At 35.4% G+C, this 24516-nt stretch overlaps 1 long non-coding RNA gene across 1 annotated transcript in view; it reads left to right on the top strand.

Moving 5' to 3' along the window:
- Positions 1-13283: 13283 nt before the first annotated feature.
- The window catches only part of LOC147915961 (uncharacterized), a 28976-nt gene continuing 17743 nt past the window's right edge, over positions 13284-24516 (top strand). The window contains exons 1-2 of the long non-coding RNA XR_015553569.1: positions 13284-13453; positions 14178-14356. This is a non-coding gene — a long non-coding RNA (uncharacterized LOC147915961). The remainder of the gene's footprint in view (positions 13454-14177; positions 14357-24516) is intronic.

Below are 24516 nucleotides of genomic sequence, written 5' to 3'. Positions count from 1 at the left end.
TAGAGTTTTCTTGAATTCTAGTGTTAATAATCAGAAACTGTGGACAGATTCTGTATCCTTTAAATGTTTGTACCATCTTGGGTACAGTTAATTTCCCTTTGAAATAAATCGTGGTAGGAAAAAAACTCCAAAACATTTGTAGTTACTTTGCCTGTGTCTTAATCCAGCAATAGGACAGATGGTAAATACAGAATAACAAGATGCTGTGATATGACTGGGTATGAGTTAGGAAAATAGTATTGCAAGCTGGCTGACTACAAATAAGTAGCTACTTTTTCATTACATTAACAACATATTCCCTCAAAAGTGATTGGTATTTCTATGTGAAATAAAGGCAAATAAAAATAAGTGGAAAAGACTAGACGAGATGGTACATGCTTTACAGGCAAAAACCCTGTACAGGTTATTATTGTGTCTCGTTATTCCTATTTGACTGATGAGGGAATTAGGGTTGAGAGAACCCAAAAGCATTGCTCACATCACTAGGCTAGTAAGTGGCAAGGCTGTCTCATTTCCGTGGCAGTCCTTTTATCACTATGTTACGACACTGCCCAAGAAATGTATTGGCATGAAAGAAAGTAAAATATTGTGTACTTTGGATGATGGATGGAGCATTTTATTAAAGAGACAGACTTATTCTGCATCTCCTTAGCACTTTCTGTAATAAATCTTTCCATTTTGTAATAAAGTTTCCATTGTCTCATGTTTTAAAATATTGCTTCTTTTCTAAGACTGAAATTTAAGAAAATATTGCCACCTTGAGTGATTTATCTGCTGAAAAAACATACAATGCAACTACAAAAAATCAATTATTCGTTTTTCAGGTTTTTAAGGACTCCAACATTCTGAGAAATTGTATTTTTCTCTTTGATGCTATTCAATGATCACTCATCAGACTATATAGCAATCTCTTTAATTTATTAGTTTAATTAATTAGGTAAAATAGAATATTCTGTTATTTGCCCACTCATTTTAGGAAACTGTTTCCTCACATAAAAAAAACTTTTCACACATAATTAGAACTTATTTTTTAAGTAGAAGAGAGGAAATGATAGAGTGCTGATGAATCAATAAGATTTGTGCTTCAGTGTTTGCTATTTTACAGTTCAACTAGCTAAAAAAGTGGTATGATTAAACAAAACACATAAATAAAAGAATCATTGGTGTAGCCTAGGGAAGACTCTTTTATTGTTATTTTTCTTCAATTTTCACTATTTTTTAAATAGTGAACTCCCTTTTACATTTTGACACTGGCCCTGAGACTAAGAGATGAAACATTTTCATTTCACTATATTAAATTTGCTGTTAAAATAATACTCAGCATTTATAGCTTTGACATATATATTCCACGTTAGAGTTTCCCTGATTTTTTGTGAGTTAGTAAATCTCCAAAATTGTGCTATTTGTATACTTTTATGGAGCCTATCATTATTATGCCTTTAGTGTATCCCATTTGGAAGACAGTCATTTACTTATAAAAACACGTATTACTGTCATTTCAAACTGAAGTACCGTGATAAAATAGACAAGGGACCTACAGGTTTGTTCAGTTGCTCACTCTTTACTTACTAATGACCTAGATAACCAAACTGATGTTTGAGTGATCAACGGACCAATAATTTGGTGTACAAGGAATATCATTGGTTTACTTTTTGATATAAGATTATAAAGCACGTGTATACATGAGTGGCAACTTTAAAAATAATGAAACAACAATTTTAAGCTTCTGTCAACAAAATCTCAACACTCCCTCCTTTGTAGACAAGGGTGGTTTGTCACACTTTTTTTTTTTTTTTAATTTTTTGTTTATTGCAGTAACATTGGTTTATAACATTGTAAAAATTTCAGGTGTACATCATTGTACTTCTATTTCTGCATATGTCACACGTTTTTAAAATTATTTATCCCCCCTTTATCCCTCAGCATTACTTATGTGTGTGTGTGTATGTGTGTGTGTGTGTATGGTTTTAAGCAAGCTTTTAAAAACTTCAACGTCATATGTGAGCATTTTATGAGATCAATAAGGATTCTAGATAATTTTGAATGATTTTTAGAATAGTGCCAATGTTTATTTAACTGTGTCATATTGTTTGGCATTAGCTTTTTTTTGTTCTTCATGTTTCCCTTATTATAAATCATGTTGCAATAAACAACCTCTTTGTAAATTTTGTGCATGAGAGTTTCTCTTTTACCCCTCCTATTAGTACAAAATTGAATTGTTTTTATAATTTTAAAAAGTGAAATAGTTAAATACATCTTTACTTGTACATAGAAGACTTGCATTTTTTAACATAAGCTGATCCAATAACGTGTTAATAAAGAAGAAAAACTAGAGTCTAAATAAAATTCAATTTATTAGGATAGGTTTTGTGAATTACTGTGGGTATTAAATTAATCCTGAGCTTTTCATCCAGCCCCTTTGTTTTGGGAAAAGTACAGAATTTTATGAACTGAATCTCTCTTGCCTTCAATTATTTGTACTCCATGTTTTTTTAATTGAAATTAATGTGCCTTGGAATCTACAAATTGTTAAGGCAATCCTTTTTTCAAACTGTTGAGTTAATTCTGCCTGATTAAAATTTTTCTACAGCTCATAATTGGCTACACAAGTTTTTATTGTCATCTTTAATACTCAAACAGTTTATAACCAAATTTAATGATGCTAATCTGCTTTTCTGATCTATAATGCCTATGATTGCTGGTTGTCTAATACCTGTTAGAGCTACATATTTTTAGCCCCAGTACCTTCTAACCAGGTAGCATCAAATTGGTAGCAGTTATGTAATACTACCTTTTTTATTGAACCTAATAAGTTGCTGATGGAAAAGTCCGGGTAACTTAAACAGCTAAATCCATAAATATACGTGGGTCATGAAGAGAAAGCTACCTCCAACAGATTCAGAAAACAAGTCTGCAAGGGAATCTCTAACTCAAATATCCCAAATATTATTTCTTATTTTAATAGAGTATTTGTTATATGTGTACATTCAAACTGGAACGTTGTGTAGAAATGTTTTGCCAAAAAGCACTATACATTTTTGTTTCATTTAAAACAATCTTATATCATAAATGTTGAATTGTATCATACATTAGTAAAGCAATTGCTAATGTGTTTTTTTTAATTTTCTTAAAACGACCTACCCACCTCCTAGCCGATTTTTTTAATAGTTTTCTACTTTTCCTCAGGAAATGTTGATATATTCATGATCTGTCCAGTTTCTCACCAATTATATGTACCCTCTGTTTTTTTTGGTGAGGAAGATTGGCCCTAAGCTAACATCTGTTGCCAATCTTCCTCTTTTTGCTTGAGGAAGATTGTCACTGAGCTAACATCTGTGCCAATCTTCCTCCATTTTGTACGTGGGATGCCACCACAGGAAAGCTTGGTGAGTGGTGTGTAGGTCTGTGCGGGATCCGAACCCGTGAACCCCAGGTCACCAAAGCGAAGTGTGCAAACTGAACCACTATGCCATCACCAGGCTGGCCCCTATACCCTTTATTTTTTAGAGCACTTTTAGGTTCTTAGCAAAATTGAGCAGAAAGTACAGAGATTTCCCATTTACACCCTCCCCTACATATGCATAGCCTCCCCCATTATCCACAGCCCACGCCATGGCGTTACATTTGTTGCAGTGAACCTACATTGACATATCATCACCCAAAATTTATAGTTTACATTAGGGTTCACTCTTGGTGTTGTACATTCTATGGGTTTTGACAAAAGTATAATGACATGTATCCACTATTGTATTATCATACAGAATATTTCACTTCCCTAAAAATCCTCTGTGCTCTACCTATTCATCCGTTCCTCCCCCTCAACCCCTGGCAATCACTGATATTTTTACATTCTCCATAGTTTTGCCTTTTCAAGGATGGCATATAGTTGGAATCATACAGTATGTAGCCTTTTCGAATTGGCTTCTTTCACTTAGTAACATGCACGTAAGGTTCCTCTAGGTCTATTCATGGCCTGATAGCTCATTTCTTTTAAGCACTGAATAATATTCTACTCTCTGGATGTACCACAGTTTATTTATTCATTCACCTATCAAAGGACATCGTGCTTGTTTCCAAGTTTTGGCAGTTATAAATAAAGCTGTTATAAACATTCATGTGCAGTTTCTTTTGTGGCCATAAGTTTTCAACTCGTTTGGGTAAATACTAAGGAGTGTTATTGATGGATTGTATCATAAAATGTGTTTAGTTTTGTAAGAAACTGCCAAACTATCTTCCAAAGTAGCCATACCATTTTGCATTCCCACCAACAATGGATGAGAGTTCCTGTTGGTCCACATCCTTGCCAGCATTTGGTATTGTTAGTGTTCTGGATTTTGGCCTTTCTAATAGGTGTATAGTGGTATCTCATTGTTGTTTTAATTTGCAACTCCCTATTGACATACGATGTCGAATATCTTTTTATATGCTTACTTGCCATCTGTATATCTTCTTTGAGGAGGTATCTGTTCGGGACTTGGCTCATTTCATTTTTGAATTAGGTTGTTTTTTTTCTTATTGTTAAATTTTAAGAGTTCTTTACAATCTTAGATAACAGTCCTTTATCAGGTGTATCTTTTGCAAATATTTTCTCCCAGTCTGTTGCTTATCTTTCCTTTTTCTTCGCATTCTTGTTTTTAATTTTATTAAAGTTCAACTTAGCAATTATTTCTTTCATGGATCATGCCTTTGATGTTGTATTTAAAAAGTCGTCAACAAACCTAATGTCATCTAGATTTTATCCTCTGAGTTGTAGGATTGTTGTAGATGATATTTATTAATTTGAGAAAGTTCCCCTCTATTTCAAGTCTGTTGGGGGGTGGTTGTGAATAGATGTTGGAGTTTGTCAAATACTTTTTCTGCATTCATTGATGTGATCATATGATTTTCCTACTCTAGTCTATTGATGTAGTTGATTACATTGACTGGTTTTCAAATGTTGGACCAGACTTGCATAACTAGGATAAATCTCATTTAACTGTAGTGATGACATTTATTTATTTATTTATTTGTTGGATTAGATTTGCTAATATTTTGTTAAGAATATTTGCTTCTGTGTTACTGAGAGGTATTGGCCTGTAATATTTCTTTATTGTAATGCCTTTATCTGGTTTTGGCATTAGGATAATTCTTGCCTCATGAGATAAATTAAAAATTGTTCTTTCTACTTCTATTTTCTAGATCTTGCAGAGAATTGATATCATTTCTTCCTTACATCTTTATTAGAATTCACCAGTGAAACCATCTGAGCTTGATTTTTTACAAAAGGTTATTAATTATTGATTCAGTTTATTTAATAGATATACACTTATACAGATTACCTATTTCTCCCTGTGTGAGTTTTGATAATTTGTGTCTTTCAAAGAATTGGTAATTTTCCTCTAGGTTATCAAATTTGCGGGCAGAGTTGTTTATAGCATATTGTTATTATCCTTTTACTATATATGAGATCAGCAGTGATGACCCCTCCTTCATTTCTGATATTGTTAATTGGTGTATATTTTCTTTGTTTTCATGATTATCCTTACTAGAAGTTTGCCAATCTTGTTGATCTTTTCATAGAACAAGCTATTGGTTTTGTTGATTTTCTCTATTGTTTTTCTGTTTTTAATTTTGATTTCTGCTTTAATTGCTATTACTTCTTTTTTTCTGCTTGCTTTAGGCTTAAATTACTCATTTCTTTGGTTTCCTTAGGTGGAAGCTCAGGTTATTGATTTTACTGCTTTCTTTTTCTCTAATATATACACTTAATACTATAAACTTCCCTCTAAGCACTGCTGTCGCTGAATCCCACAAAATTTGCTATGTTGCATTTTCATTTTCATCTAGATCAAAATACTTTTTAAATGTCTCTTGAGACTTTTTTGATCCATATGTTATTTAAAAGAATTTTTAAAATTTTCAAATATTTAAAATTCTAAGAAACTTTATCCAGCTATTTTTTTGTTATTGATTTCTAGTTTAGTTCTGTAGTGGGCTACAAAATACTTTGTATGATTTCTATTATTTTATATCTGTTCAGGTGTATTTTATGGCCCAGAATGTGATCTATCTTGATAAATGTTCTAAATGAGCTTGAGAAGAATGTATATCCTGTTGTTGTTGTGAAGTATTCTATAAATTTAAATTAGATCAAGTACATTCGTAGTCACGTATATACTTACTGATTTTCTGGCTGCTCAATCTAACAGTTACTGACAGAGATGTGTTGAAGTCTCTTATTGTAGTATTGGATTTGTCTATTTCTCCTTGCATTTCTAACAGCTTTTGCCTCACGTGTGCTGATGATCTGTTGTTAGGTACATACATGTTAAGGATTGTTGTGTCTTCTAAAATAATTGATACTGTATCATCGTCGTGCAATGACTCTGTTTATACCTGATAATTTCCCTTGTTCTGAAGTCTGTTTTATCTGAAATTAGGTATTCTAGCTTTTTAAATTTGCTTAGTGTTAGCATGGTATATATTTCTCTGTCTTCTTACTTTTATCCTATCTAAATATTTATACTTCAAGTGGGTGTCTTGTAGACAATATAGTTGAGTCTTATTTTTTATAATTGATTCTGACAATATTTTTCTTTTAATTGCCATATTTAGATGATTCACACTGAAAGTGATTATTGATATATTTGGATTAATATCTACCTTGTTTTCTTTTTTTGTGTGTGTGTGTGTGAGGAAGATCAGCCCTGAGCTAACATCTGTGTTAATCCTCCTCTTTTTGCTGAGGAAGACCTGCTCTGAGCTAACATCTATTGCCAATCCTCCTCCTTTATTTTCCCCAAAGCCCCAGTAGATAGTTGTATGTCATAGCTGCACATCCTTCTAGTTGCTGTATGTGGGACGCGGCCTCAGCGTGGCCAGAGAAGCCGTGCGTTGGTGCACGCCTGGGATCCCAACCCCGGCTGCCAGTAGCGGAGCGTGCGCACTTAACCGCTAAGCCACAGGGCCGGCCCCCTTGTTTTCTATTTGTTACATTTATTCTCTGGTATTATCCCCTCTCCACTTTTTCTTTCTTCTCTGGTGTAAATTGAGCATCTTATATGTTTTCATTGTATCTCCTCAATTAGCATTTAAGTTATATTTTTAATAAAAATTTAGTGATTGCCCTAGAGGTTCTAATATACACTTATACTAATCTAAGTCCATGTGCAAATAACACCATAGAGCTTCAGGTGTACTACAGGTACCTTGTATTACTTGCTGATTCTTTCCTCCCATCCCTACTGATACTGATGTAATTCATTTCACTTTTCCAATAGTAACATTTTTATTATTATTATTTTAAACAGGCAGCTAACTTTTAGATCAATTAAGAATAAGAAAATGGAATATTCCATTTTACCGTCATAATTCTTTCTACAACACTTTCCCTTTATGAACATCAGTTTCTGATCTATATCATTTTCCTTCTCTCTGAAGATCTTGTTTTAACATTTGCCAGTCATAAATTCTCCCAATTTTTGATTGTCTGAGAAATTCTATTTCTACATCACTTTTGAAGGATAATTTCACTAGATACAGATTCCTTGTTGATGGTTTTCTTTGTTCAACACTTAAAATATTTTATTTCACTCACTTCTTGTTTGCTTGGTTTCTAACGAGAAGTCTGCTATAACTCTTACCTGTGTTCTTCGATGTGTATTAGTCTCCTAGGGCTGCCATAACAAATTACCATTTTCTGGGTTGCTTAAAACAACAGAAATTTTTTCTCTCGTAGTTGTGGAGGCTAAAAGTCTGAGATCAAGGCATCAACACGGTTAATTCTTTCTGGAAGGTCTGAAATAGAGTCCGTCCCATGCCTCTCTTCTAGCTTCTGGTGATTGCCAGCAATCTTTGAAATTCCTTGGCTTATAGATGCCTCCATCTGCACATGGTGTTCTTTCCTCTGTGTGTCTGTACCCAAATTTGCCTCTTTTTATATGGACATCAGTCATTGGATTAGGTCTTACCCTATTCCAGTATGACCTCATTTTAACCTGAGCACATCTGCAAAAACCCTATTTTCAAATAAGGTCACCTTAATGGTACCAGAAGTTAGAATTTCAACATACCTTTTTGAGGAGCACATTAAATCCACAATAGGTAAAATTTCCCCCCTTTGGCATTATTTAAAATGTTCTCTTTGTCTTTGAGTTTTGCTGTTTGCATGTGATATGATCAGGTATAGATTTTTGTTCTTTTTATTTTATTTTACTTTGTGTTTCTCTTGCTTGGTGTTTCCTGAGCTTCCTGGTTCTGTAGTTTAGTGTCTATAATTAGTTTTGGAAAGATCTTGGCCATTGTTACCTCAAATATTTCTTCGGCTGTGTTCTCTCTTTATTTTCCTTCTGATATTCCAATTATGTGTATCTTTTTAAATTTTTCCCGAATTCTTGGATGTTCTGGGTCTTTTTCCCCCCATTCTCTTTGTATTTGAGTTTAGAACGTTTCTATTGACCTAGTCTACTCTTAGTATGCAGATATTCATTAAAATTACCATTTAGGGGGCCGGCCCGGTGGCACAAGCGGTTAAGTGCATGCGCTCCGCTCCACTGCAGTGGCCCGTGGTTTGCTGGTTTGGGTCCCAGGCATGCACCCAAGCACCGCTTGTCAGGCCATGCTGTGGCAGCGTCCCATATAAAGTAGAGGAAGATGGGCACGGATGTTAGCCCAGGGCCAGTCTTCCTCACAAAATAAATAAATAAATATTTACCATTTAAATGTTCCTATTAGTTTATAGCTCCAGTGACTTCTGCTTTAGACAAAGAGATCTCAGCTGTGACTCTCTCAATTCATCTGTCTCTCCAGATATCATGGTGGTGGGCAGTTTGCCCTGCAACCTCATTTCTCTAATGGGTCACAGAAAAGTCATTGATTTTTAGTTTGTTAAGTTTTTTCTTGTTTTAAAGAGGGGAGTATGACTTCCAAGCTCTTTACATAGTGCAGCTGAAACTGGATGTCTCCACTGATTATGCCCCCCCGCACCCATAAAACATATTTTATTATTTATTGGATCTCTTTGAGTACTTATTATTCTAACTAAACAAAATTGTCATCTTGCTCTAACAACAATTCAGTATCAGTGGAAACACATACTTCACATATTAATCTTGTTTTTCCTCCTTTTGGTTACCACATTCTGCTAAATATACTTGTAGCTCTGTGTATATTCATCAGTTTAAGTCAAACTTTTCAGATTGTTCAAGTTTTCAAACTCAAAGTGACCTGTGGAAATTGAAAAGTAAATTCCTTCTAGGTGGCCGTGAAATTTCTGCTGACGTAAAGGAAGGGGAATTCCCTCATTCAATTCTTCTCCTATGCAAAATTATACACCCAAAACCAACAGCAAATAACATCATAAACACAAAATGCTAAAGCCAAACTATTTAAATCAGAAGAATGACAGGAATACTTACTAGCATAATTACTAATCAACATTTTGAGATTCTAATTAACACAATATGAAAATAAAATAAAGGCATCATTTTAAAAGTGTTAACATAAAGAAACTATTACATTATAAAAATATTAATGAAATAATTACCTCTCAGTAGAAATTATGATTATATAATTACACAATCCTTTAGAAGTCAGCAAAAGTTAGTAGAATTAAAAAGAGAAATTTATGTCAGGTGGATATAAGATAAATACACAAAAATCAATAATTTTTTAGCTTCTACTTAAAATAATCAACTAGAAGTGGAAGTTACTTCAATCACAATAACAATAAAAGATATGAATATTTAAGTGTAAAATAAACAAGATAGATCTAAAAGGATAAATGGTAAAATCTATACAATTTTATTAAAGGAAATGAAGCCTTAGACAATTAGAGCAATATGACATATTCCTACAAGGGAAGAATCAATATCATCAAAATATTATTGATCTTTAAATTAATACATATAATTAATGCAATTACAATTAAAATCCAATCAAGTGTATGTGTTTAACAATACAAATGGTGTTAAAGTGTATAGTCAAAAGAAGTATAAATAAAAATAAAGAAAAAGGTAAAAATGAGAAGTAATGAAAAGGCCTGGTCTTAGAATATATGAAACCTTAAATTAACACCTGTGTAATCAAAAGTTTGACTCAAGAACTGTCAAATCTTTGTTCATTTCCAGGGGAACAAAATAGGTAATAGATAATCTATAATTGGTCTATGGGAATCTAATACAAACATATGTGGTATTTAAACCTGTAAAAAAATTCCTTTAATAAATGATGTTGGAACAATTGGCTATCCAACTGATAGAATAGAAATTTGGACTCCTAAAAATTTTAAATTAAAAAAAATTAGAACATATATTTAGTAACCTAGAAAAAACTTGAAACTATGAAGTGATAGATGTATTGTATTACCAACCCCCTCCCAAAAGTGTGCATGACAGATGCTGCAACAAATAAATGGAAAACTGAGACTGACATAATATTTGAAGCATGTATGAAATCTTACATATTGGTAAGAAACACAATGAAAAAAGGGCTAATTACACGAAAAGATAATTATCAGAAGAGTAAATATATATATGAGAAGATGTGCAACTTTTCCATTAGTGAGGGAAATGCAAATTAAACCTATAATTACATTCATAAAGCCACTAGACTGTTGATTGCATTAATGCTGATTGTTAGCAGGGATGTGAAAAAATGTATCATATACATTTCTGTCATGAATAAAAATTGTAATTCTCTGGAAAGTTTGGAAAAATAATTCTATATGTTTTATGATGGTACAATAGAAGAAAAGACATTGCTAATTTCTAAATCAAATTATTCTGTCACTTATTTGATTTTATTGGCTTCAGTCAGACCAAGACATGCCTAATCTATAATCTTTAGTGAAGAAGATGGCTAAAATAAGAGTCTCCATCCAAGGAATCGTAATGAGTAAAAAAGAGTAAAGACTTGGCAAACCACTTCTCCAAGATGTCATATACAGCATGGATCTTGACTATTTGTAGAACTATAGTCTGAAAATTCATTATATAAAACTTTATTGAGGACTGACAATATTGTTTAATCCAGAATTGTAACTCTAGAAATTATGTTCAGTTATAATGGTATATGGTTGAAAGGATGATAGGTTTAGCTCTAGCTGTGATGGAAACCCATTTTTTTCCCAATATAAACAATCAACAAAAACAATAACAAACACTACCATTCTGTCTGTTTTGAAATATACAATGCGATACTCCAAAAATTTGTGTGCACACTTTCTAAACACGATGGACAAAATCATTTTATGTTCTGTAGAACACACAGCACAAAGCGAATGAGCATTGTAAGTAAGAGTCCTATCTAAGTCCCTTCTCCGTCTCCAGGGAGACACAGGAGAGTTGAATTAACTGACTTGAGTAAAATAAAATGTAGCAATTGCAATATATCATAAAGTTGCTTTCTTTTTTTTTTTTTAATTTTTTCCCCCCAAAGCCCCAGCAGATAGTTGTATGTCATAGCTGCATATCCTTCTAGTTGCTGCATGTGGGACTTGGCCCCAGCATGGCCAGAGAAGCAGTGTGTCGGTGCGTGCCCTGGATCGGAACCTGGGCCGCTAGCAGCGGAGCGCGAGCACTTAACCGCTAAGCCACGGGGCCGGCCCTATCATAAAGTAATAAGGAAAGTAAGTATTAAGGAACTTGCCATCTCCTGGGAAAGTGAAAATAAAAATAAGAAAAAAAATTAAAGTGTAGGTCATATGATGATACATATGACAGGTAAAGAAATCCTCAGGGTTGTAAGTGAATGGATGCTGGACGAGAGGAAGATGGTTTTAATGATCCCTGCCCCCTGTATTCACACTCTTATGCAACTCTCTCCCCTTGAGTATAGGGTGGACATGGTGACTCGCTTCTAATGAACAGAATACAGAAAAACTGATTTTCTTATGTTTCATGATTAAGTTAAAAAATTGTGACTTCCATCTTACTAGTACTCTCTCTCGTGTTGGTGCTCTTTCTTGCGTGCTCTCTCTCTCTCTCTGTCACCTTCTCAGCTTGCTCACTTGGATGAAGTGGGCTGCCATTCTGAAGCGGTCCACATGGCACAGAATTTATGGCAGCTTACAGCCAACAAGTAGCAAAGAACTGAAGCCCCTCAGTCAATCAACCCACAAGGAAGGGAATCACGACAACAGCCAATCCTGAAGTTAGCTTGGAAGAGGACTTTGCCCCAGTTGAATCTTGAGATGAGTATGGACCTGGCTGAGATGTTGACTGCAGGCTTGTAAGAGTCTCTGAATCTGAGATCCCAGGTAAACCACGCCTGGATTCCTGACCCACAGAACATACGAAGCTAGAAATATGTGTTTTCTAAGCCAATATGATTTGGAGTAATTTGTTATGCAGCAATAGGTAGGTGATACAGTATGTGCTATTACTTAAACACCAGAGGAATTACTGTGACATAATATGATTTAAGAAAGCTTTGGAAGAAAAGGAACGGGCTGAATCTTAAAGGGGGAATAATATCAGCACATTCTTTAAATTGCAATAACCAGCTAGAAATAAAACTGGGAAGAGTTAAAAGAAGACAAGCATTAATCAGAATGAAATGATGAAATGGGACTGAAAGCAAGAAAAGTCAATTGCTAGTGAAAATACAGAGCCATTAGAAAGATTTTTAAAAATGAGAGGGAGAGGGAGAGGGGATGGAGGGAAGGAAGGAGAGAGGAAGAGGGAGGGAGGGGGAGGAAGAGAATATTTTGATGTGAATATCTTAGCTTCTATATGTACAGCTTTTAAAATAGTTTGTAATTTAGCCATAAAAATAGATATTTTGGTTACTATAAATGATGAGACGGTTATTTGAAATTAAACATTATTAATCAGGATGTCCAAAGTGCATGTCCATGTATCTGTATGTCTGTGTGTTTCACAAATGCTATAATAGTTATGAAAATGTTAGGGTTATTTTACTCCAGAAATCTTGAAAGCTTGAGAAGGAATCCAGAAATATTTGTGAGTGGGTCCTCTATACTCCTTCCCATTATCATGTGTGAAAGACATGCACATGAACTTCTGTGATTAGAGTAAAGCATTATGCTCTGTTTTTGGACAATGAAAAAATGTCTCTATGATGGTTAACTAGTTAACAGAGGCAGAGAAGTCAGCTATCTACACTTCAGTGATGGGACACCAGAAAAACCAGACTCTGGGGATACAAAGGTGTGCAATTTATTGATTGAAGTTATAAATGTCTATATTAATTCATCTATGTTTTCTTGCTCAAGTTTTTTCAAGCTGCTACGTAGTTAACAAAAAGATGATCTCTAGTTGGTCAATAACGTCTACTTTGAACGGCTGTGCCGGAAAGATCCATGAATCTTGCCTCATCAATCTACCTAATTTTGTTGTTCCAGTATATTCAAACTGTACTTCAAGCAGCAGTGGTCTTTGCCAGCCTTAGGGCTACTCTGTCTTCAGTTAGCAAGGCAATTGTGTGGATCAGGGTTGTCCACACTAGGCAAAAGGTAAGAACCATTTGGGGTATTTATTAATGTGATAATCCTAAGGCTTCTTTTCCAGATATTTGATTCTAAAAATTGTTATGGGTACCCAGAATTTGTACAGTAGTTGATACTTTAATAATTAGAAAAGTTTAAGCAACACTTAGGAAAATGATTAGGAGAAAGAAAAGAATAACGGAAGTTGTCATCAGAAAAGTACATATATCCTTTGCCTAAATCCTAGAAATGCAGAACACGAAATATTACAAATAAATAAAAGTTGAAATTTATAAAATTTTATGCTTCTTGAACGTTGAATTTTAAAGCAGAAGAGCATTTTAAAAACAGATTATTTGGGTCTGGCCTGGTGGTATAACAGTTAAGTTCACACATTCTGTTTTGGCAGCCTGGGGTTTGGATCCTGGGGGCAGACCTACACACTGCTCGTCAAGCCATGCTGTGGCAGCCTCCCACATACAAAATAGAAGAAGATTGGCACAGATGTTAGCTCAGGGACAATCTTCCTCAAGCAAAAAGAGGAAGATTGGCAACAAATGTTAGCTCAGGACAGATCTTTCTCACCGAAAATAATAAAAATAAACAGATTATTTTATTGCTTTTATGATCTCCGAATGAAAATCTGGAAAGACTGATTAATAAAGGTTGGAGTCTCTGAGGAATTTTTCAAACAAATAAAACAAACAGTAAGCCAGATTGGAGACCAAAATATCACCTTTATTTTTGGTAGAGCCCAAGATAGAGCATATAACCAAGTGGCCTCCTAATTGGGCACTGAATGAGGGCAACCATACCATGGGAAGAGCCGCCTCTGCAGGAATAATTCAACTCGTGCTTCATCCAAGTGGAATGTGGACCTGGATATATCTGTATCATTCCCAGTTTGTTCTTCTCTAATTTACAAATCAGGTCAGTCACTGCCTCTCCCTGGGGACAGACCAAGGAAAGGGGCAGGGAGGCTTTGAATGGGCTTAGGAGCAATCTCTCCTAGGGGAGACCAGGAATAAGGAAAACAATGTTCCCTTAAAAGCAAACACATGGTGGGGCCAGCCCAGTGGTGTAGTGGTGAAGTTTGCATGCTCCGCTTCAGGGGTCTGGGGTTCACAGGTTCAGATTCTGGGTGCAGACCTATGCACCTCTCATCAAGCCATGCTGTGGCAGGCATCCCACACATAAAATAGAGGAAGATGGGCATGGATTTTATTTCAGGGCCAATCTTCCTCAGCAAAAAGAGGAAGATTGGCAACAGATGTTAGCTCAGGGCTAATCTCCCTCTTCCCCACCCCCAAAAAAGTAAACACATGGAAACTAGTCAATATCCTTACTTAGACCATTGAATTATCTCTTTTAGGTGTTTTTCAAATCATGATTTCTTCAGCTCCTACACTTCTCTCACTAATTATGAAACATTAATTCTGAAATTTCAGCCAGTCGTGAGGATATAATTACATACACAAAGTGAGCATAACCTGTTAATTAAGATAAAATTATTTGACTGGACTAACATTCCTATTATTATCTCAATTACCTAGTCTGACACTGTGTATTATTGCATTTTACATTGTATTAATATGTATAGAAGACAGAGGGTCAAGAAGTCTTTAACGAATGAATCAGAGTTAGCATCCCAAGGAGATGAGATTTAGAAATTATCTTAGCTAGTCCACAGAAGAGACACTGTGCAGACTTTGTAGAGTAAACAAAGAGGAGGAAATCATTTACTCCCCACACCTCATTGAAGCACTTGGAATATTCAGGGAATATAGAGTAGCCCTCTGACAGGAAATGGGGATGGGAGGTAGGGGTGGTAGGAGAACAGCTTAAGAGGAGTTGAAGCAATGTGTTGAGGACAGACCACTGCGGTGTTTATGACATACTTGGGAATGATTTATTCATATTGTAGGCTAGTGGCCTTCAAACTTTTTTTTTTCATGAACACTTATTTGTTGACGTTTTGAGAATATAATAACCCTAACTATATGTACATCTACATGTTTATAGATATAAAATTATTTACATGTAATATTGTCAAATGTTTAATTAATTGTTTTTAGTAAAGTTTAATATAGAACCTTGGATTTTCTGGTTTCTCAGTCACACCATATTAGATACAGGAAATTAGAATTAGGAAAGTTGATACAAACTAATAGGCTAATAACAATGGCCAATTTGTAGAGAGTAAAGTATTTGATTGTTATCTTCTATATCCTTGTCAAGAGAACATTCAAGTATAGACATTATCTTCCATTTAGAAGTATGTGATGCATTTTTGAGATATTGTCATTATAAATGTTTAAATATAACTTAAGTACTTACATGAATAAGATACCCAAAATATATAATTATAAGGATAGTTACTTTCCTCCATGATGATGGATAAATTATTTGTTTCTGTCCCTTTGATTCTCCCTTAGGCCTCATATGCAATGAATTGTAATAATTACTTATAATGACACACTCTTACTTTTGTCCATGCATGGTTCATTTTAATTTATCTAGTTAAATACTTAAAATACTGTAATAAGCACCTTCAAACATGCCAACTAAAATTTAGCTCTTTTCTGTGATTTGTGTCATTGAATAGCTTAATATTTATAATCTAAATGGATGGCTGAATGAGGTTGCTGACTGCTACCGGCATAATTGTCATGCTTTAGAAGGAATTTTTCCTTACTCTTTCAGACCGATAACACTTTCCTCTTAAAAACTGAACACACCTACTCAGCGGCCACATGACTTCTTTGCAATTGTTTTAAGTCTACTGCTATTTTTTAAAACTGAATGGTAATACCATGACAACATTAGAGAATTTAATTTTATATTCCCTGAAATTCATACATAATCAAATTGATTACTTCTACTTAATGTCTTATATAATTTATTGACTGGCATAAAGTCTTCAAATGCAGATGATGAAAAGTGATCAAATGAGATATTGTCCTAGTTAAGGAGTTGAAAAAAATCATCCAACTTGCTTCAGTTTTTTGGACTAATAAACCTAGTGATAGATATAAGTTTCACTTAGTGCTTATTTTGTCTTTTCAACTAAGACATCAAATGTCCATGTTTCTCCCTAAAATATAGTAATGAAACTTTCCTCATTTTCATTTCATTTTCTTTTTAAAGAAGCTGGAAACTGACCATAAAATAAAGCATTGAAAGCAAAATACATTTCAAATAATTTGTTCTTTGAAAATTATTTTTGTCTTTCCCAACTCCAATTTATCTCTCCTCACTTTCCTTTTTTAAATTTTTTGTGGTTCTAGCAACAGTTCAATTTTAGAACCAATTTTATGTTACTTGTGTTAATATAAACTCAGATTAGAATCTGCTTTATACAAGAATAATTTAGAATAAGCTAGTTGTAAATTGGGTAATATTCCAGACCCATTCAACCTTTCCCTACCCTTTTAACATTAACTGAGTCTGTGTCAACCAAGTCTATAACATAACTGAGAGTGATCCAATATAGTAGACAAGTTAGCCTGTAAAAGAAGGTGAGGGGAACAGAAATCAAATGCTTTTTTATTTCTAGACATTCAGATATAAATTCTATTTCAATGTGTAACATTGTGTATGTAGTAGATAATATTTCAATGAGCATAAATAGGCTTTCAAAGTTTTAAAGTGTTTTTTTGGTATCATTTAGTAATTCCTCCTCTTTCTTAGCCATGAAATAAATCTTTCAGGCTTAACAAGTGCATAATAGAGATATATACTAACTGGATGAACAAACTAATGGGGAGGAGCTAATTTGGGCTTTATAGGGGAGAGTCAGAAGAGATGTTATAGAAGTTTAATACTCAAATTGGTTGCAAATGATGAGTATAAAGCTGATAGATTGAGGTAAATAAAAACAAATGTGCCAAATCCTAGGGGAATGAAACAGCATGGTATATTTCGGAAATTTTGAGAATTTCAGTAAAGCTTTATAATATGTCTCTACTAGAAATGCTGCATGCCCACTCCAATGACCCTTCTGCTTTTGTAGAGTGTCCCTAAATGCTCAGTGGAAGTGGGTTGACAGCTACTGCAGGCACTAACTGTGAAGGCAAATATCTCTTAAAGGTGGATATCACCCAGTATGGAGTGTCACCTGCCTCTGATGACCTCACTGGGGCTAATTTGAATGATCTGCAGGAGACACCAAAAAGAGAAAGAACACTGTTATTCTTGTGCAGATCCAGAAACTATAGCGAACATCCAAAGTATTGTTAAACTAAACAGTCAACTCAACCTCCTGTTACTTCTCAACTGGATACTGAAGTAAATTGTCAGGCCCTGGGATTTGAATTTACTCTCCTTATGAGCTAATTAATGAGTTAGCCTGTTGTTACTGTTTCATGGACGCTGGTAGAAGACATGAGACTCCTGGGTCAGAGGTAAAGGACTTGATGACTCACAGAAGCATGAGCACCAAGTTTGCATTGGTTCTCCTTTTCCCATCAGCCCAATGGAGCCAATGCAGAGGGCCCAGATAGATGCTGCTCATGCACTGAGCTGTATTACAGGAGAAAAATACTGAGCATAGAGAATTTACCAATCTAAAGCAAGCAATAAGCAAGCTTGCTCTTTGTCCCAAAGAAAAATGTTACCTCATCCCTTAAGGTTGCTCTCTGTAAACACAATCCTGAGAAATGGCCCAGGTAAAATACCATCAGGGCCTTACATTCTTGGTATGCCCATTGAGACTGGTAGGCATATGAAAGATTATGAAGGACTGTGTCCCACCAAAAACATGGTGAGAATTTTGAAGTAAGTCCACATCTGGAAGGTCACCCCATATAAGACTGTCCTAGTTTCATTCATGTATTCAGTTAGTTTTGGGGAAATAAAATTTCCCTAGATTTCTCAATGTTTCTGTAAAAATCCTTAGCTTTCTAAGACATGCAATCATTTCACTCTTCACATACCATAAGAACTAGATCTATAGCTATGTGTCTAATAAATTTTTCTGATTTAAAAGGATAATAAGACTTCTCATATTTCCCCAAAAGGGCTAATGATTACAGCCTGGAATAGGTCCCTAGGTTAAGTGCAGGGCGCCAAGGAGACTGGAGCATTATCTCCCCAGGTATTGACATTTCTGAAGGAATAAAGCCCCAGACGCAGGGGACTATCTGGCTTTTGGAGAGATTTTTATTTACATACCAAAGGATTGGAGGCCTTTTCAAAGAAGACCCTTTCAGGAAGGGAGGGAGACAGCTGTCTCCTTCTCCTTTATAAACAGAGAAAAAGCCTTTTAGTTTATCTCTCACCTATACAGGATTGGGCCACTCAAGTAGGAAAAAAATCCTATTAGCTCTCATCATGTTGCCTGAAGATAGAGGAAGAGGAGTTAATACATTTACTATTTACAGTGAGGTATCAGGAAATCCGTCTCTAATCCAGAGTAGTAATTCTATCCTAAGTGCTCACAGGAGATATTCTAGGTTAGAGACAGATTCATCTTTATTAATTTTATCCTGAATGTTCATAAGAGACAAAGATGAATATTATAAAAAAAAACATTAGTCAGTTTTCAACAAATATCTATTGAATGTCTAGCGTATGCCAGGCTCAGTTGTAAGGACAAAGATAGAGTAGAGCTAAAAGAAGCATATTCCCTAGCACACAGGGATCATAGCATAGTCAAAAGACATCCACTTCGCAAAAATTATGCTAATAAATGCACTATTATATATTCTTATAAATGCTACAAAAATAAAAATGAAGATAAACTAGGTTATTTTGAAGGAGAATGGGGAAAATCCAATTTAGATTGGTATCAGACAAGGCTTCTCTTAGAAATTACTTCACAGCACTTAATATATATATAGATAAAGGTAAAGATATACACATTTGCATTCTTTTCTCTCCTCTCTCTTCTAGTTTGGCCACTACTTTATCCCAGTGCCTAGGACAAGGCTTTATAAATAGTAAAAAGTCAAGAAATATTTGTTGAATGATGAATAAATGACTGAATGAAAAGAAGTCATTTAGTCATTTAACCTGAGCCCTGAAGTGTAGCAGTTAGTCAGGCTGGGAATAGAGGGGGAAGCATCCAGTCAAAGAAAAGAGCATGCTGAAAAACCTCAAGGAGGGAGTCAACAAGAGCTTATTGGTCATGTTAAGAATTTTATATTTATCCCAAGAGTGATAACAACTTACACATTTTAACAAAGGTACAACAAGATCCAATTTATATTTTTTAAAAATTCATACTGGCTGTTGAGTGGATTTTCCGAGGGCAAGAGGAAGTAGGTAACTCACTTAAGTACCCCATTAGGTCTTGGTTGACAGGTGAGGAAGATGACAGTGGACAAGGAAATAAATGAGCAGATTGAAGATAAGACGCATACATAGAATCATTGAGACTTGCCAATGGGGACTGAGGGAGACATTGGCATCACTAATGGTAGGTATGGAAACCGGATAGGAATCCATGGAAATTTGAATGTGCAGTGTAGTTCTATGAGCTTTGAAAGGACTACTCAAGGATACATTCAGCATTAAAATTAAATCCATAGAAAAGTGAACTGTAAGAAGCAATGGAGAGCAAATTCATCAGTAAAATATTTGGAGAATGCTTATTGTCGACTGTAATATGTGGCTCATTTGTAGGTATCTTTTAAAATGCTGGAACTAAATTTCCAGACAACGATTTGCAAGATGGCAGTGGAATTATTTTAAGGATAGTTAAGCATAAGGCCCTTGGTGAAAAACTTTACATTACTCTAGAAATACATACAGTTAAATATGTATGGTGAAATTTTAATTACTAAAAATAGAACCTATAATATCCAAATCAACAGATGAAGTTTAAAAAAAGGAGGAAAAGGGGCCGGCCCGGTGGCGCAAGCAGTTAAGTGCCTGTGCTCAGCTGCGGCAGCCCAGGGTTCGCGGGTTCGGATCCTGGGAACGCACCGACGCACGGCTTGTCAAGCCATGCTGTGGCGGCATCCCATATAAAGTAGAGGAAGATGGGCATGGATGTCAACTCAGGGCCAATCTTCCTCACAAAAAAAAAAAAAGGAGGAAAATGAAAAGAGAGAGCTAAAATTCAAATGACTTAGAAGTTTACATGGCTAAATGGGAGGATAATTTTGTACAAACAGGAAAATGATATACAGGAAGATGAGACAAGTTTACAAGATTTAAAAGTACAATTTACTACCTTATCAAGGGCAATAAACATCAATTTGAATTATTAACAGCTCGTTTAAAAAGTGCAATCAATTAATTGAAAAAAGCATATTGAGATATTGTGTTTTAACATATGTAAAATCTACTAATTTCAAACCGCTGGCCTTTAATGGAATGTAAATTAAAAAAAATGTACAGGTTGGAATTTTGCTCTTAGGAAGCCATTCCCATCACATTTGAAAGAAAAGCTTGTACCTGCAGGATGAAAGAAAAGAGGTGATGTTTGCTTTCGTACCCTTCAAGAGGGAAGCCAAAAAACTTGAGATTGAGAGAGAGACTTCACAACATCCGAACAAGAAATACTGCTCTACTGCTCCCACCCACAGCCCCAGACACAATAGAAGAGATGATAACCTCGGTAGATATATTTGCTCTAATTGCAAACTAGACACTTATGCAGGTACAATAGGAACACATGTCATGGAAGAGGGTGTTTTCAATAACTCTATTACTACACTTAGTAGAAAGACACAAGTCCTCGGTATCTTCATCACAAGCTTATTCTTTTTCATGTATTCCTTCACCAAGTTATGAGTCCCAAACTTGTTCAACTTCATCCCACACTTGAGCTTAATTATTTTAAATGATAATAACCAAGTGTTTATAATTTATAATTATATTGTGCTTTATATTATCTTATAATGAATTTATATTTTTCACACAATCCTGAGAGGCAAGTTGGTGTGTACATGAACTCCATTTTACAAGTGACAAAACTATTTGGAGAGGTGAAACGGTTGTCTTATGTTTACAAGTCTTGGGAGGGGAAAAAATTGAGGCAGGTCTTAGATTCTCTAAGTTTGGTTCTCTTTCTGTTAAAACAAAGTACATTTTAGACAATATCATATAATAAATATTAACTTTAAAGTTGGCTTGGTTAAACTGATTTATAAAATAAAGGACTCAGAGCATAATTACAGGATCATAGTTTTAAATTAATAAAACTGCACTATGCAGAGTAGATTTGATTTAAAACCAGTACTTAGAGAGATGTGCATTAATAAAATATTTTAACAGTAAACATGAATTTCAAGAGCTGAGGGAACGAAGTCAGCATATGGAGACAATTATTCTTGGAAGCCTGGTTAGCTCTAAGGGTACTAAATCTTACAATTGGGTAGAGTTCTGCTAGTAAAAACTACAGATTTCTTTCCTAGTCTCTGCTTTGTGTAGTTTGGTTCTTAACCCCCTCAAAACGTGGATCAGAGTATAAAACAAAGGAGTGGTTGGAATCAGTGACTGCTGTTGCAGGACCTGGCCCATGCAGGTACCTAAGCCTTAGGCATCTGCTGACATGGGTCTCCTTCGCCTGTCTCCAAGGGTTCACAGGAGAGAGGGTGACCTCGCTCACCTCTCATCCTTGCACTCCCTCCTGTGGGTCAGGCTAATAAGGAGATGTGAAAGTTAGGACTAATTTTTCACAAACTCTCTAGAGTTGTGATTTACAAACCTGATTGTAGCAGCAGAATCTCCCCATAAGCTATTTGAAAATACAGATGTGTAGTCCTCACCCCTTGATATTTTGATTCTCTAGTGCTAGAGTGTGATTTGGGCATCTGTATTTGTTTAAAAATCCTCCAGGTGATTTGTCTCTCAGCATGGGAACAACTATTGCACTTGTCAAATATCGGCTTGTGGGGCTGGGGACTCTCTTGCCTCCTCTTCTAACTTCTGGATTCTCAGCCCACCACTTTAGGAACGCTCCAATCCCAAAAGAGAGATAGCAGCTTGTTTTATGGAACAAGGCTCAGGACATTCACTGGGCCACATTTTCATATTGGATGCGGTTACTTTCCTTACAGGAGACTCGATCGTGGCTTTGTCTACCCACTGCCTGGAACACAACCAGTCATGTTTTGCATTTTCTGACTTCTTTTGAGCTTATTGAGTGGCTAATTTGGACAGGGCCTACCTTCTGATTCCTATCTCTACCTTTTTCTCTATATCTCAGAATGCTCAATAGTAAAAAAGAGTCACTGCTATATATGCTAATGGTTCTGAATTTTTAGACCTCTCTCCTTTTACTTTTAGGATACATTCTCTTCTAGGAACTTCTGTCCTTGGGAATAGGATTCCTACAATTTAAATTTGGATTGGGAGAAGGCAATGGTCTCCTTAAGCCTAAAGGCTAAACCATGTACCCAGTTTTAAAAGAGAGCCCTAATTTGAGAGTTGTGGGGTTCATGAACAACGAAACACAAAGCCTTACTTTTGATTCTGTTGTTCCCATGGTAACCACTAAAACCCCCAAAGAATTTCAATTTTCCACAACCAGTAAAATGTAGATAGTTGCGGATAAGAGATCTTTTCAAAACTTATGCCCTCCTTTAGTTTCAGTACATGTTGAGTTTATTTTATTGGTTTTCACAATGCTGCAGTTTATTTCACTGAGGATGCATTGATAACGTCCTCCAAGGTGTTCTCAAGTACACTAAGATGTAAGCTCCGTGGAGGCAGAGATTGTTGTCAGTTTTGTTTGTGTCTGTATGGCCAGTGCACACACACTGTGCCTGACACATCACAGATGCAAAGTGACTATTTGTGGTTTGACTGAATTATGACATCTAAATAAAAAGCTTTCAGAACCTCGGCAGTCATCCACAGAGCTGCTCAATACTTGATGTTATCAACTACCTTTATCTTTAGCCATTTTAAATATTTTTAACTATCAGAAATATTCATAAATTTGTCTTTATTTTCCTCTATAGCCTCCAAAATGAAATAGCACCCACTCTCCCTATCCACTATTGGGTCTGTATTTGCACATCATCTAGGTTAGTCGGAATAATATGAATAGCACATACATAATTTTGTAATTCACTGTGTCTATTCACAGTAATTACTTTCTCTGACCTTTCCTCGTTACTATGATGATAAAAGTGTAGGAATTACAAGGTTAAGCAGTTAGCAAATAAGGTCACATAAACATTTAGAGCAGAATTTTGCTAGTTCCATTAATTATCAGATAACGGCTGTACTTCGGATACTCTCTTTGGAAGTTCCTTCCCCTCTGTGCGTCTGGGAGTATTTCAGCCTCTTCATTTTGTCTCTGGGATTTTATCTGGGCCCTACTGCCTATGTCATGCGTGCCTTCCACCATTAAAAGACATTGTCATCTTTCTGTGGCACTGTCGGTCTTATATTCACCCCCATATCTCATTCTCTCATGGCTCCTTCCCATCTTTCTCAGAGCAGAGTTCTGGTGCTCCCCACTCTTGGGAGTAATCGACTAGAGAAGCAATTCTGACTTCTCTAAATTATGCTTATTTAGCCCATCATCTGTGCTTAGCTTCCAAGGACCAAAGTTCTCTAAGTTTACTGTAACTCATTCACTCTCAAGTGCACGTGTTTACCACCAGGTTAGCAAAGTTGGGACATGTGAAGAAAGAGGAACCACTAAACATGCTGTCAATTTTGCTGTTTATTGCAGTTTCCTTGTAACATTAGGACAAATCTTCTGCTAAGGAATCCCTTCTGTCTCTCATCAAAATAAATTCTGTTGCAAACCTCTATATCTTCAGACATGACTGCGATTCTTGTCATAAGAGTCTCCATAGTCCCCGTGGAGGTGGGAGTGGGGAGGTTGGGAATAGATCTGGTGGATGTCAAATTTTGTAATGAAATCTCAGTTCTGACTTATTTGAATCCCCTGCCATCCCATTCAGTGCCCAGCGCTGTATAATGAACGGTATATATACATACTTGTCTCTCTCTATACTATCTATGAATCTATCTAATCTATCAATCTATATTTCCTCCTTGTGAAGGTTTGCCTTGATTAGTTTTCTGTCATTACTGACCCAGAGTAATCTAACTACATTGGAGATTTATGTTTAACAAATTCTGTAGAAGTTCTTGTCCAGGCTCTCCTCTTAAAATATTTT

This window comes from Ceratotherium simum, chromosome 11 (genome assembly GCF_057802395.1).
Source record: "Ceratotherium simum simum isolate JZ-2026a chromosome 11, ASM5780239v1, whole genome shotgun sequence".
NCBI lineage: Eukaryota > Metazoa > Chordata > Mammalia > Perissodactyla > Rhinocerotidae > Ceratotherium > Ceratotherium simum.
Note: the sequence above shows the minus strand (reverse complement) of the source record. Positions and strands in the feature narration are given on the sequence as shown.